The sequence below is a fragment of the Somniosus microcephalus genome, chromosome 1, assembly GCF_052327205.1.
Source record: "Somniosus microcephalus isolate GS21.2 chromosome 1, FLI_Smic_1.0, whole genome shotgun sequence".
NCBI lineage: Eukaryota > Metazoa > Chordata > Chondrichthyes > Squaliformes > Somniosidae > Somniosus > Somniosus microcephalus.
Window position 1 is genome coordinate 83,789,049 of NC_140987.1, and position 11,679 is coordinate 83,800,727.

Sequence of the window (11,679 nt, forward strand, 5' to 3'; positions counted from 1 at the left end):
GCCCTAATGGCCAGCCCTCATCCAGCAGCTATGGGCCTGGCATGAAAATCAATTGCACATTCAGCACTTTACACACTGTCCAAGCTATTCGACCATGGGAGGCATTGCAGACAAGATCAGGGCTACACACTGTCCAAGCTATTCGACCATGGGAGGCAGTGCAGACAAGATCAGGGCTACACACTGTCCAAGCTATTCGACCATGGGAGGCAGTGCAGACAAGATCAGGGCTACACACTGTACTTAGAGGCCATCCTTTCTCTTGCAGGCCAAGGTTGCGCACAACCGGCGCAACCAAACTGAGACCGGGGGAGGCCGTCCTGACCTCAAAGAGCTCTCCGACCTCGACCAGCGTGTGGAGCGCATTATGGGAGGCCGGCTGATTGGCCCCGTCGCCACTGGAGATGCCGACCCTGTTCTGGGCACCAATGGTAAGGGCATCACCTTTTGGACCTCTCTCGTTCCACTTGCGCATCAGATCAGCATCCTTTGCCACTGTCCGACCAATGCAGTGAATGGCACCACTCATGCCTCCCTCGCTGCTGCCCTGTCCTCACTCTAAAGCTACTCTTATGCCTTCCTGCTTTCAGATGGTGAATCGCCAGGTGAGGAGGCGGGCCCTCAAGCTGCCACTGTCAGCCCTTCGGAAGACCAGGAGGAGGAAGAGGAAGCCGGCCCATCAGTGCCACCCTCAGCCGTGCCAGCCCATGGCGATGTAGGGGACACGTCTTCCCTGGAGGGGAGCCGGGGGGAAGGGTCGGAGGAGAGTGAAGCTCCGGGGCCCAGCGGCCTGCAACAACGCGGAAGGGGTGGGGAAGCTCGGCGGACTTCTCCCCAGAGGGTGAGTGCGGCCTCCAGTCCTGCGACGGTCAGCGCAGAGGAGATGCGCCTCCTAGAGGAAATGGCCGTCCAGGCTGAGCGCAGGCACACTGAGCTCATGGCTGCAGTGGGAAGGATGCCTGACTCCATAGAGTCACTGGCAAGGAGTGTGCAGGAATTCGGGGCAGCACAGGCCAGGAGTCTGCAACAATTCAGTGCAGCACAGGCCAGGAGTCTGGAACAGTTCAATGCAGCACAGGCCAGGAGTCTGCAGGACATCAATGCAGCACAGGCCAGCAGTCTGCAGGACATCGCGGCAGCACAGGCCAGGAGTCTGCAGGACTTCGCGGCAGCACAGTCAGCTTCTAGCCAAGTGCTCAGTCGTGCCGTCCATTCACTGGCTGGTGTGATGCGGACACAGACCAGGGCTACACGGGCACTAACTGCTGCCACCCTCGCTGGATCAGCCAGGCATCGCCAGGGCACTCGCCGCGCAGCAGCAGCCCAGCAGTCTGTCCTTCAGCTGTTTGCTGCGCATGCTGCAGTGCTGGCCCGTGCGAGTGCCAATGTGTCAGGCGACCAGCGAGCACCTGCGATCTGCCAGGTTGCCACCATTCCTGCAGCCGACACTGCCACTCCGCCACTGCAGCTGCCAGGAGCTGCTGGACACACTGCTGCCGCCCAGCCAGAGTTGGAGCAGTCAGCAGCCGGCCACTCCAAGGCCAGAGCTGGTGCAGGCCGACCCCCAAGGGCATCTGCCGTCTCGCCATCTGCCCCTCAGCAGCCTTCCCCCAGCCTTGCTGCAGCCACTGGGCTCCCATTGAGGAGCAGCAGGGCGGGCAGGGGCCAGCCAAGGATGCGCAAGGCATCGCCCTCGCAGGGCAAAAAGTAGAGGTATGCACAAATGCCTGGTGCTTGTTGGAAGGCCGACACTGGTGCAGTTGTTTTTGTGTAAGGCCGAGACTGGTGTCTATCTTTATTTGTGTAAGGCCGAGACTGGTGTCTATCTTTATTTGTGTAAGGCCGAGACTGGTGTCTATCTTTATTTGTGTAAGGCCGAGACTGGTGTCTATCTTTATTTGTGTAAGGCCGAGACTGGTGTCTATCTTTATTTGTGTAAGGCCGAGACTGGTGTCTATCTTTATTTGTGTAAGGCCGAGACTGGTGTCTATCTTTATTTGTGTAAGGCCGAGACTGGTGTCTATCTTTATTTGTGTAAGGCCGAGACTGGTGTCTATCTTTATTTGTGTAAGGCCGAGACTGGTGTCTATCTTTATTTGTGTAAGGCCGAGACTGGTGTCTATCTTTATTTGTGTAAGGCCGAGACTGGTGTCTTTCTTTCTTTTTGTAAGGCCGAGACTGGTAGTTTTGTGTTTTTGGAGGGGGCTTCTCCACATGAGCATGTAATGTGGGAAGGGCAGAGGTTTTCAATAAATTTTTGTTGTTAAATTGCAGTGTGCATGGTTTTTTGGTTAAGTCCTGGTTGCCCTGCTCGGCTGAGGGCTTGTGGAGCGGCTACATTCATCTGCTGACATTGGCACAAGCCAGTCCCTGAGAGGGGGCCTAGAACCGACGTTCAATAAGCTGGCGACGGGCGGCCCTTGCACTTTGTGCCTCCCTCCTGTGCTAGTCCTCCTCCTCCTCCTCCTGCTCCTCCTCCTGAGGTGGTCCTCCAATCTGTGGTGGCAGTGGCTGAGTCCTGCGGATAGCCAGGTTGTGCAGCATGCAGCAAACGACCACGAAATGGGAGACTCGCTCCGGAGAATACTGCAGGGCTCCACCGGAACAATCGAGACAGCGGAATCGTTGCTTCAGGACGCCGATTGTTTGTTCGATGGTGTTCCTGGTCGCTTGATGGCAATCGTTGTATCGCTCTTCAGCAGGGGTGCTGGGCGCACGGAGCGGGGTCATCAGCCAGGTACACAAAGGATAGCCTTTGTCCCCGATAAGCCATCCTCGTGGGCGAGGCTGTGCCTGGAACATGTCTGCCACAGAAGTCTGTCGCAGGATGAAGGCATTGTGGCTGCTGCCTGGAAAGCGGGCATTGACAGCTAGGATGAGCTGCCTGTGGTCACACACCAGCTGTACGTTCAGCAAATGGTAGCCCTTCCGGTTGCGGTAATCCTCGGCATTCTCCAGAGGTGCCCGCAAAGCCACATGCGTGCAGTCAATGGCGCCCTGCACCATGGGGAAGCCCGCGAATGCTGCAAAGCCCATTGCACGCTGTTGCTGCTTGTCAAGGGCCATGGAGAAGGAGATGAACTGACGTCTCCTTTTGAAAAGGGCATTGGTCACCTGGCGGATGCAGCAATGCACGGCGAACTGGGAGATGTTGGCAATGTCCCCAGTAGCGGATTGGAAGGAGCCGGTGGCATAAAAGTTGAGAGCCACCGTCACCTTCACTGCCACCGACAGAGACGTCCTGCTCCTCAGTTGTGGCTGCAGATCAACGGCAAGCAGCTGGCAGATCTCTGTGACCACCTCCCTTCTGAATCGCAGCCTCCGAACACACTGCTCCTCAGACATGTTGAGATAGGAGAACTGCTGGCGGTATACCCTGGGTGGGTAAGGCCTCCTTTGCCGACGCCTGTTGCCCCCTCTCCGTCTAACCAGGGCTGCCACTCTCTCACGGCGTCTGTGAGCCCTTTGGATGTAATTGAGAAAGCCAGCGTTGACACCCATTGCAGCCCCCATAATATGCTGGCAAACAGTGAGATGTCAATGAAGGCAAAAACTTTTTGAAAGCTGTGGCCTGAAGCCAGAAGTACCTGTCCGAGTGTTGGGCCAAAGCAGAAAGCTATCTACCTTGGTCTCTCTCCAAAGATCCGTTTCGCAAGAAGGTGTGCTGCAAAATGGCAGCCTTTTATATTGCAGGATGAGTGCCCTTTAATTTGCGCCCCCCGCGCCCCGCATCGGCTGAGCACCGTTCCACTTAACAGTCGCTAGGGGCACCAGGCGCACAATGGGGCGGCGCGACTGAAGTTCCGGTTGGGGGCGCACAAAGGGCGTTGCACGAGGAAATGACGTCATGATCTGCGCGCGCAGCTGAGCGCGCGCAAAGACTTTGCGCCGGCGCTAAATCTCTAGTGAAGTTGGGGCGAGGCGCAGTTCGTGCTGCGCCCGGGTGCTACCCGCCTAGCGCCCGACATCTTCTCCTCCTAAGGCGCTAACGGCTGGCGCAGCCAACTGAATTTCTAGGCCAAAGTGTTTACCTCAACTACTTTGAATGATCTGTGAGTGCAGGAAACTAATTCTTTTTACAGTCACCTACCAGAGAAACTACTGGATAAAATGATTGTGCAGTCAATAAATATTTTCAGACTGAATTCCCTTTTGTTCACCAAAAATGACTATAGATGCATCTTAATGCTTTCAACTTACCATGCCACAGCTTGAGGAAACAGCTAGCAGCAGCCAAGTTTGACCCAGTGAGTGAGTGCTGTGACCCGCAAGAGAGAATTCCAAAATATATCATATTGTCACGACGACTCAGATGTGTTGAACTATGTGCTAACTGTACAACTTAACATTAGTCATTGCTTTTATCCTGTCAATCTGATAATAGTTTGGTATGTGGTACATATGCCAATCATCTCCAATTCAATAAGCTTCAAGGCAAATAATAACAATGTTCTCATATCACAAGAGATATTCACGATCAGGACCTCCTGTTATCCAATGTGTATCTTTAGAGTTACACTGATTGGTATAGAACAACAATTTATGAGGTAACTTTACTTGTCAGTAGTTGTTCTTAATTAAGAAGTTATGGCTATAAATAAAACAAATGATTAAAGTAACAAAGGACAATCTTAATTAGACATTTTATTATTGGTCACAGCAGTTCTTAATGTATTGACCTTCAATAGTGGAAAGGATATTGAGTAGAATTCTGTTTACTTTGTTGGTCAGTATAATTATATTTGCGGCAGATTTTGCAGCACAGATGCAATTGTGTAGGGACAGAATAAGGTGCTGTATTCCCTCTGGGCACCATCAACAAATAATATCTAGGATGCTATCTGTACTACAAGGTGGGGAAATATTTTGCTTAAGCACCTTTATTTCTGGGTTTCGAAGTTAACTGGAGCATATAGCAACTTGCATTTTGGCCTGGACAAAAATATCCATTTTTAATTAATGTTTTTGTAATAGACAAGATATATTAGGAGTTGGTATGTGACCTGACCAGCTTACATACCCATTAATAAAGGTATATATGTAAAATACATGTCTTTCTGCAATGCAGATAACAACACAGAAGGTAGCCAAGTATTACAAGAGAAAGCTATTTACTGTACTCGAGAGAAAGTGAGGATGCTGGAAATGTTCAGTCGTAAAGAAGAAAGAAAATAACATTTGCTTTTATAAAGTAGCTTTTATGATCTTTGGGCATCTCAAAGCGCTTCCCAGCCAAAGACGTACTTTTGAAGTGTGCTCACTGTTGTGATGTAGGGAAACTACAAGGAAGACTAAACCTTTAGGAGTTTTAGTAGTTAAGAGCATCAAAATCAAAGACTGTATCCCAAAACTATTTCAGTGGAGTAAAAAAGAAGATTTCTGTCCTTCTGTGCATAAACCAACCCCCCTCCAAGGACATAGATAGTCATTGGGGGACAAATTCAGTATCGCCCCATTTGGGGCGCAATTATCGGCCGGGCGCAAAGATTAGTGCCTGGCGCTAATTATCGCCTCCGACTGCAAATTTGGCTTTTATCGCTCCTGGAGGTGATTGGAGTGCCAAATCAGGCGCTTACACACCTCTCTTAAGGCGCAAAGGCCGAGGAGCGAGGCGTTACCTCAGAGCGCGGGCGAAGCTCATGTGATGTCAGTCAGCAATGGAACACAGACACACTGGCGCCAGCCAGTTCTTAAAGGGGAGGGTCGATCTTGCTCTCCATCCACACCCTGCTCATTGCAGCCTTGAATCTCGGCCTGGAGAGACCTGTACATCAAACCTGCTGGAAAGAACAATGGAGAGACCCAGGGAAAGAGCACAGAGTGCAGCCCCCATATTCTCTTCTAAATCGATGCAAGGAAGATCAAATCAGAAAGAACCTGTAAAGTGCTGCTCAGTACCCAAAACTCCTCAACACAGCTTTGAATCTCTCCTGCAGTCTCTCTCTCTCTCTCTCAGAATGCGTGGTGGATATCGCCGACAAAAAAAGGTACGACACGGTCGCCTTTAAATAGCGCTCCCCCTGTCCCTTCCCGACTGCAAAATGCTCCCCTCAACCTGTCATTGCTAGCGGCAGGCGGTAAGACAGGGGGCGCCACTCAATATCCGGTCCGGGACGCTACCGAGGTGTTGCACACTCGACTGACGTCACGATCTGTTGGCGCAGGAGATCGAGGCGGTAGTGTTTAGCGCCACCGCAAAATGTCTAGTTAATTTTGTGAGCGGCACAAACATCGCCGCGCACGGGCTCTAGTTGCTTTGCGCCCCATTAGCGCCCTCTTAAGGCGCTAACAGGAGGCACAAACCAACCGAATTTTTCCCCCATTCACTTTAAATTTAAAAGCTACCTTCTCCATTCCTTGGAATGTGGTATTGAATAATTTTTCTGTTCATCAGAATGATTTTCCCCTTTACCCCATTTATGACAACATCTGATATGTTTAGCATGATGGTAAAAGGAGGACAGAGGCAGAATTAATTGATGCAAGACATACCACAGAATACACATTAAAAAAAAAAATTTCTTGGGTGAAAAATAAAATTTCCCACAGCTGCAATCCTTATATAAAAAGGCAAAGCATAGCATACTAACCAGCAGATTCCATCACTGTCAAATTAGTGACAGGAGCTCTGCTGTTGCCCCGGTTAACCCTTTCCATTCTCTTTTATTACATTCAGCTAAAGTTATGATGCAACACAAGTGCCCGCGATAAACAGGCTCCACTGCTGACCCAGCTGAAGTTCGTGGGGTCAGGTACAAGGCCAAGACTAACTGGGCCACTGCATCCTATTCCTTCAATGGCCCAGTTAGTGAAAGCATTACCTGGTTTAGTTGTAAGCCATAAACACCAGAAGGCAACAGCATGGATTCGCAGTGTGCGTTGAGTTAGCTGATCTCAGCTTTGTTTTAGCACGCTGAGCTAGAGAGGGGTAAAGTCAGCCAAGTTTCACATTCTTGATTTTACTTAGTGACTCCTGCTGGAAAATGTGTGTTGTGTGTGTGTGTTGTGTTTTGTGTGTGTTTGTGTGTGTCGTATGTGTGTTGTGTTATGTGTGTGTCATGTTTTGTGTGTGTTGTGTGTATGTGTTGTGTGTGTCATGTTTTGTGTGTGTTGTGTTTGTGTGTGTGTTTTGTTTTGTGTGTGTTGTGTTTGTGTGTGTGTTGTGTTTTGTGTGTGTTGCGTTTGTGTGTGTGTTGTGTTTTGTGTTGTGTTTGTGTGTGTGTTGTGTTTTGTGTTGTGTGTGTCATGTTTTGTGTGTGTTGTGTTTGTGGTTTGTGTGTGTTGTGTGTGTCATGTTTTGTGTGTTGTGTTTGTGTGTGTGTTGTGTTTTGTGCATGTTGTGTGTGGTGTTTTTTGTGTATGGTGTTTTGTGTGTGTTGTGTTGTGTTTGTTTTGTGTTTGTGTGTGTATTGTGTTTTGTGTGTGTGTTGTGTTGTGTATGTGTTGTGTGTGTGTTGTGTTTTGTGTGTGTTGTGTTTGTATGTGTGTGTGTTGTGTTTTTTGTGTGTGTGTTATGTGTTGTGTTTGTGTGTTGAGTTGTGTTTGTGTGTTGTGTTTGTGTGTTGTGTTGTGTTTTGTGTGTGTGTGTTGTATTTGTGTGTGTGTGTGTGTGTGTGTGTGTGTGTGTGTGTGTGTGTGCGCGTGTGTGGTGAGGACCAGATTGGGTTTGGCTGTGAAGCCCTCCGTGACAAAAATAACTTGGAAACACTCACTGTCAAGGCTCATGCATGAAGAATCGTCACTTGAGTAAAGTACTGGAGGGTTATTGGCAGCCGTGGATATGTACACCACAAAAATCAGTGCCTCCATCTAAGCCTGATGTCACCAGTGAGAGGCCCAACTAATTTTCATGGTAAGCCTCATTAACATGCCATTGGTGATTGGCTATTTATCACCTGTTCATCATGGGCACTTGTGTTGCATAATAACTTTAGGTGAATGTAATAGACGAGAATGGAAAGGGTTAATCCGGGCAGCAGCATAGTTCCTGTCACTAATTTGACAGTGATGGAATCGGCTGGTTAGTATGCAATGCTTTGCCTTTTTATATAAGGTTACTGAACGTATTGCAGCTGTGGGAAATTTTACTTTTCACCCAAGAAATATGATAATGTAGTTTTAAGCCATAATATTTTGAAATAACTAATCAATGTCTGGACTGTTCTCTTTGATTTGAGCAGATGGCCCATCATAGGAAGTGGAAAAGGGAGTGAGATTTGTGGGAATAGACAATATAGTATACAAATGCCCTTGTGGTAAGTGCTGAGGATGAGAGGATTAGAAGGGGTCTGAAAACATGGGAGTCCACTGTAAACTCACAAGACTAAATCATTGGATGCCAGTGTTAATTCAGTAAAAGGACATCATCTGCTCAGACAAGTGTAATAAAGTTCAGGTAAAGGCTGGGAAACAAAACGGAGTTGCAGCCAAAGCTGTTACATAGCAGTGATATCAAAGGTTATAAAGGGAGAGGGTCTGTACTTCAGCGGTGAGCGATGTTGAATCCTCCACAGAAGAAAGAAACCTCAGTTGGCATAGGTCGCAGGGCGGAGATAATCATTGTGTCCTGATTGGAAAGATTGCCCTACGTTTTAAGGTAACTTTGTCTAGCTTACAGCCCATCTCCCACCGCTGCTGTTTTCTGCTGAGCTTATGACTGTCCTACTGGTTTTTCAGCTTTATTTTGCTACAGTGTGGGTCATGGCCAGAAATTTACTTTCCTAGGCTGACGTCCATTTCTCTGCCTCGGGTTCCCAACCCTCCCACTTTTGGCGGGAATCTCCCGAAATCAGCGTTTCCTCTCCCAAGCACTGCCTCTAGCAGCCCGGGACAACAGCGCTTTAAATTTCGCGCCACAGTGCGCGCTCCCCCCCCCACCTGCTCTGTGATGTCATCAGCTGCTACTCAGAGAAGCCTCCGGCCCGGTGACGTCACCCGACTACCACCACATAGGGCTGCGACTGGCTGGGTGCCGGGAACAGTCGGGAGGGGACTGGGGAGTCTGGAATTGGGGAACTCTGGATTCTGGGGGCTTGGGAATCTGGCGGGGGGGCGCTTGGGAATCGGGGGGTCGGGGAGAGAGAGTGGGAGGAGAGAGTGAGACTAGGGAATGGAGGCTGGGAGAGATAGAAACTGGGGAATTGGGGCTCGGGGGGGTGAGATGGAGACTTGGGTACGTGGGCTCGAGGATTTAGGGATACTGGGGAATGAGGGCTCGGGGGAGAGATGGAGACTGGGGAATGGGGGCTCGGGGGGAGAGAAAGAGACTGAGGAATGGGGGCTTGCGGGGAGAGAGAGAGACTGAGGAATGGGAACTTGGGGGAAAGATGGGGAATGGGGGCTCAGGGAGAGAGAGAGACTGGGGAATGGGAATTTGGGGACAGAGCTAGAGTGGAGAATAGGGGCTCAGTGATAGAGGGAACTTGGGGAATGGGGGCTCAGGGGGAGAGAGAGAGACTGGAGATGGGGCATCAGGGGATGGGAGGTCATGGAGAGAACAGGACTGGGGAATGGGGAGAGAAGGTGACTGGGGATTAGGGGTCAAGCAAGGGTGGGGAGAGGAAATGGGTTGGGGTGGGTGTGGGAACCAACATTTCCTGCAGAGCCGGGAGCAGCAGCAGCAACGTGCTGAGTGGGAACGGCAATGAGAGAGGAGTAGCAAGTAAAGAGGTAAGTGAAACCTGGGGAACTAGGGAATGGAAACCAAGGATTCTCACTGGAAGAACCAAGGGGGAATGGAGGAGGAAGGTTCTTGATCTGAGGGCTATTAGACCATGGAATCCTTCACCACATGTGGCTATTGAGGCAGAGACTAAAACAAATTAAAAGGGAAAGAGTAAATATTTGAATAGGTGGAATATAAATGGATCTGGCGGGGGGGAATTACTTAACAGGAGAGAGCACCAACCCTGGGGGCCGTTTGGACTCCACCTGTGCTGCAATCTAATTCTATGAAAACACTCCTTCATTGAGACTGAGACCAGGGAGTGGTTTAGAAATGTTGCTGCTGAGCTGAGTTTCGGACGATGTGCCGTGTGAGAAGTATGGGAAACACTGAGCCCACTGTCCTTTGTGCAATCTCTTGGTTTGGTTCAGGTCAGTCTGTACCGACTAGTCTTGATGTGTGGAGTCCAAGTACAGATCGGCTCTGACTGAGGTTCCAGTTCAGAGTTGTCACCTTCGGACTCCAGTCCCTAAACCCCCTTTTGCCCCCTCCCCCAATTCAACTACCCTGGTGTCTTGGCCAATATTGATCCCTCAACCAACATAACAAAAACATATTATCTGGTCATTAGCACATTGCTGTTTGTGGGACCTTGCTGTGCGCAAATTGGCTGCCACGTTTCCCACATCACAACAGTGACTCTACTTCAAAAGTTCTTCATTGGCTGTAAAGCGCTTTGAGACGTCCGGTGGTGGTGAAAGGCGCTGTATAAATGCAAGTCTCTCTTTCTTTTTTGTTATTACCAGTTGCATATAGACTATCAGTGAGTTATTGTATTGGTTGTGAGGGAAATCTGAGTGTTATTACCTGTGTTACTATTAGTTATCAGTGCAATTTCAGTGAGCTACCATTAGTTACTGGTGGAATCAAAGCTCTTCCCACCTCTGGTTTCCCCTCTGCAAATGGCTCCTATAAGAACATAAGAAATAGGAGCAGGAGTAGGCCAATCGGCCCCTCGAGCCTGCTCCGCCATTCAATAAGATCATGGCTGATCTGATCCTAACCGCCAATCTACTATCACAGAACCATCTCCTGAATCTAACAGAATTAGACACACGAAATAGGAGCAGGATCAGGCTACACGGCCCCTGGGCCCGCTCCGCTACCCACAGGGCCATGACCGATCCGAACCTAGACTCATGTCCAAATTCCTGCCCGCTCCCCGTAACCCTTAATTCCCTTTACTTCTAGGAAACTGTCTATTTCTGTTTTAAATTTATGTAATGATGTAGCTTCTACAGCTTTTTGGGGCAGCATATTCCATGGACCTACCACCCTCTGAGTGAAGTAGTTCCTCCTCATCTCAGTTTTGAAAGAGCAGCCCCTTATTCTAAGACTATGCCCCCTAGTTCTAGTTTCACCCATCATTGGGGACATCCTCCCCGCATCCACCCGATCCAACCCCTTCACAATCTTATATGTTTCAATAAGATCGCCTCTCATTCTTCTGAACTCCAATGAGTAGAGTCCCAATCTACTCAACCTCTCCTCATATGTCCATCCCCGGGATTAACCGAGTGAACCTTCTTTGTACTGACTCGAGAGCAAGTATGTCCTTTCTTAAGTATGGACACCAAAACTGTACGCAGTATTCCAGGTGCGGTCTCACCAATACCTTGTACAACTGAAGCAATACCTCCCTATTTTTATATTCTATCCCCCTAGCAATGAAAGCCAACTGGCCTTCTTAATCACTTGCTACACCTGCATACTAACCTTTTGAGTTTCGTGCACCAGGACCCCCAGATCCCTTTGTACTTCAGTACTTTCCAGTTTCTTGCCATTAAGATAATAACTTGCTCTACGATTTTTCCTGCCAAAGTGCATAACCTCACACTTTCCAGTATTGTATTCCATCTGCCAAATCTCTGCCCATTTACTTAGCCTGTCTATGTCCCCTTGCAGGTTTTTTATGTCCTCCTCACTCACTACTTTCCCTCCCATCTTAGTATCAT